Genomic DNA, 4,767 nt, shown 5'->3' on the forward strand with positions numbered 1-4,767 from the left:
TTTTGTTGTATAAATACAATAAGTTATTATTTCACACACAAAAAAAATGTTTGCAAATTGTAATACTTAACTAAATATCAAGTAATCATTTTTGATATTAAAATAAAACAATATTATATAATATTGTTTTATTTTAATAAATATTTGTTTAAATGACTTTTGATATTTCCTCTCTGATAATCTAATATTACAATTAAATTATATAATTGTAATATAAATCTATTAAACAATTAACAAACTATCAAATAAAATATAATAATAATTATTATTATTATTATTATTAGTAGTAGTAGTAGTAATTTTGATACAAATTAATTTTAGTTTAACTAAGTTTTTATAGTAAAGACAGTTAGTATAGTTGTTTTTAAAGCATTTAACTTTTAATAATTATTTTTTTGCTAATTAATAATTATTTTATTATAAATGTTGTTTAGTTTTGTTAGTGTAATAATATTAATAATACTAGCAATTAATTATCATTAATATTACTACTAATATTGTTATATTTTTATATTATTGAAATTAGGATAAAATGTTATTATTGTGTAGAAAAATATATCAGAATATATATATATATACTAATTATCAATAAAAAAATATAACTTTATCTAATTATTTGTTTTAAATAACATTATAATACTAATTATCAAATATTATATTAAGTGAACTACTTTTATTAAGACACAAAAACAAAAATTATATAATTTTTTTTAATACATTATTATTATTAACAGATAACTAAATATATTACTATTATTACAATAATATGTATTATCAAATGTATAAATATTTGCATTTATATTATTTATCTAATATTATAACCTAATATATTATATATAGTATACTTTACTGTATATTAAAAATAGGTTTCAAATCGCATACTTATTATAATAACTAAAATAGTTTATATTAAAATATAATGATTTTTTTGTATTCAATATATATATATATATATTTATATATATTTATATATATTATAACAGTTTTATAAAAACAAATGATAATAATATATATATATATATGAATACTGTATGTATATATATATAAGTATACATTGATATATTATACACAATTATATACATTGATGTTAATATTTAAATAATATTATACATATATATAATACATTTGATATATATTATAATTAGTATTAAATAAAGTTTTATACTATAAATCTATATATTAGTATATTATAATAGTTTAGGTATAAAATATTATTATTATTATTATTATTACATATACTGTATATTAATATACTGTAAGAAAATATAACACATGGAAATTATCAGTAAAATTATAATTTTTATTAATAACTTAGTATCAAATAATAATAATAATAATAATAATAATAATAATAATAATAATAAAATGCATAACTTGTATATACTTTTATTATTATCATATTATTTCATTTAAACTATTGTATTCATATAAAATGTATTTCATATTTATCAATATATTTTTGTGTAAAAAAACAATATGAATAGTACTTATAATACAATATAATATTATTTAATAATAATAATAATAATAATAATAATAATAATATCATATTTGCAATTCATATCATTAAAAATAGACAGACACAGTGTAAATAAATTTTATTATATATTATTTGATATTATATATCAATTTATTACATAATATATATATAAGTATATATTTTGTTGGAAAAAACAATAAAACTATTTTTTTGCAAACGTCTACAAAAAAATAGTTAATATATAATAACATATTATAATTAATTATCAAAATTACTAATCAGTAATAATATATTTATATTTTTTTATAACTTTGTAACTAAATGGTGATAATGTATATATATATATAATAGTATATATAATCATATAAATACAATATATATATATTTGTTAATTACTTTATTTGTGTCTATAATAAAATATTAAAAAACACGTCAATACGTGTATAATCTGGTAATTAATAATTACATGTTATAATAATAATAATAATTAAATAAAAAATTGGTAACTTTTTATTATAGTAAATTATTAGTTAATATTTATTACTATTATTATTAGTTAATATTTATTATTAGTATTAGTAATTAATATTTATTATTATTATTATTATTGCATAATATTTGATGATTTAATTAGTAAGTAATGTTGTTTTATTTTTAGACTTTTTTATGTTATTTAATATATTTAGTGTTTAAGTGATTTTTAATTTATTCAAATTTTTTTTTATTTTATTACTATTTGATGATAAATCGATTTGATTCTGTAATAATAATTATGTAACAATTGTTATTTAGTTATTTTATGATATGATATAATTATTTTTTTATTATTTACACTAAAATTAAGGTATTTTTATTAGCAAACTATATACAGTATATATATCGATAAACATGAATTCAATATTTACAATATAATATATATATAAAATGTAATAAATTTATATAAACATAATATATAAATTAAAGCTAATATTTAAATACTAATAAATTTTAACTAATATAATATATGTTCATGTTTTTTTTATACTAATAATAATCATAATAAACTATTTTCAGTAATATTAAACTTTTTTTTATATATATACTATACATACAGTATATATATATATATATATAAATTATATACATTTAAATTAAAATTATATTTTATAAGTTTAAAAAAATTAAATTAACGTAAATGTAATAATAATAATACTGTAATACTAATAATATAGCATAAAATATTACATTATTTTAATAATGAAAAAAATAATATTGTTATCTATAAATTATAGTTACAGTATATACTATATATTTATATATGTATATAAATTTTACTTTAATTGATGTTATAAACATTGATTTTTTAATTGCCATTAAATCTAAATTGTTATATCAATATATTTTATTTGCCGTAAATTTATAAACTATAGTATTTTTTAAAATAAAATAATACAAGTAATATATAACATATTTTTGTTTGTGTTATATATATATATATAGTTATTTTATAGATAACTTTTTTTTAACACAAATATTTTAAATTATGATAAATATAATAAATTTTTTTTCATATTTAAAAAAAATGTTTTGATTAAACTGTGTAATTATAGTGTTTATATAAATTATTAACATTATATCATTATTATTATTATATATATATATTATATTATTTTATAGATTGATGACTACTCTAGTAGTTTGGAAACACTGATCTACTGGGATCTACTAACTGCCACATAGAGAGCACAGGTATGTCTAATTTTTTTTTTATCAGATATTATTATCAATTATATCAATATTTGTATAAATCTAAATATCGCATTGATTTATAATATGTTAAGATATGTTATGTTAAGTAAGTAATTTGACTTTAATTTATATACTTATTRAATACAATACAAAAAAAAWTTGAGAGCATTTGTAAAAAATCATAATTTTATAATTAAATAATCATATGATATACATGTGATTTATTTTATTTTTTAAAAAATTATTATTATAATTAGATTATATCTCTAATAGAGATTAACCTTTTTTGTGTTGTTTTAACATTAAACTGTATGATAAAGTTTTTTAAAGATATTTTTATAAAAATAAATTTACGATAAATAAAAAAGTTTTCTATTTTTTTGATGTTATAATTTCAAAGGTATGTTTGAAGTGCTCTCTCTCTCTCTCTCTCTCTCTCTCTTAAATAAAATATATATAATAATAATAATAAGGGTTAATGTAATTAACCACTTAATGCAAAATAAAATACAGACAGTGTATATCTAAATAAATAAAATAAATAAATATAACTATATGTCTGTAATTATTTTATTTATTTATTTTTTAAAAAATAAAGAGTTAATAAACTTTTTTATTGTTAGACATGAAAAAACACTAAACAATAAAATTAATCAAATAATTGAAAACTATTTATAAATACTAAATATCACTAAAAAAATAAAAATAAAATAATTATTTAATTTAATTGATTCATAGCATAATATCACTATTGATAGTAATAATGACAACTATATTAATAATAATAATAATAATAAAAAATTATTAAGTAATTAAATTGTTTATACAATTTAAATATAATATAATAATAGTAACAAAATTTATTGTTTTATAATAATAATAATTATTATTATTATATAAATTGTTTTAATATGTTGAATAAATTGTGAAATGTCTATTAAATGATTACTTAATATCATATTAATTGAATTCATAGTTCATCTATAATATATATATATATATATATACAAGTATATATAGTATATATATATTATGTTATCAATAAATACAATATATGTGTAAAAAAATTTTATATATATATATATAATATTATAATATAATTGTATTGAGAAACTGTATGTGTTTTAAGGCCTTGAGAGATATGATTGTATTTAATATTTAGATTTAAAAAAATAACTTCAATTTCCTTATCTATATCGCTATTAATATTATTTTATTAGTATATATATATATATACAGTAATGATAACAACAATATACTCTCATTATATTTTAAATCTTTTTTTTTATCTATATGTATATTATATGTATAATCACACCAAAAAATAGGGAAAGTGAAATTATATAATAGATTATTATTTTATATACTGTATATATATATACATGTAGTTGACAACACATAATAAAATAAAAATTTCTCAATATTTAATATATAATGTTATCATTTAAGTCACACATACACACACACACACACACACACACACAYAMACACACACACACACACACACACACACACACACAAAATGTAACTGTTCACACTTGTATATATATATATACATA

The 4,767-nt window shown here is 14.0% G+C and overlaps 1 protein-coding gene across 1 annotated transcript in view; it reads left to right on the plus strand.

Moving 5' to 3' along the window:
* The first annotated feature begins 3,138 nt into the window (after window positions 1–3,138).
* Window positions 3,139–4,767, plus strand: part of LOC128952635 (probable WRKY transcription factor protein 1) — a 24,671-nt gene continuing 23,042 nt past the window's right edge. The window contains exon 1 of the mRNA XM_054298060.1: window positions 3,139–3,208. The gene's annotated coding sequence lies outside the window, so the exon portion shown is untranslated. The remainder of the gene's footprint in view (window positions 3,209–4,767) is intronic.

The sequence above is a fragment of the Oppia nitens genome, unplaced genomic scaffold (assembly GCF_028296485.1).
Source record: "Oppia nitens isolate AA-2021 unplaced genomic scaffold, nextdenovo-longstitch-racon4-pilon3 scaffold11_pilon_pilon_pilon, whole genome shotgun sequence".
Classification (NCBI taxonomy): Eukaryota; Metazoa; Arthropoda; class Arachnida; order Sarcoptiformes; family Oppiidae; genus Oppia; species Oppia nitens.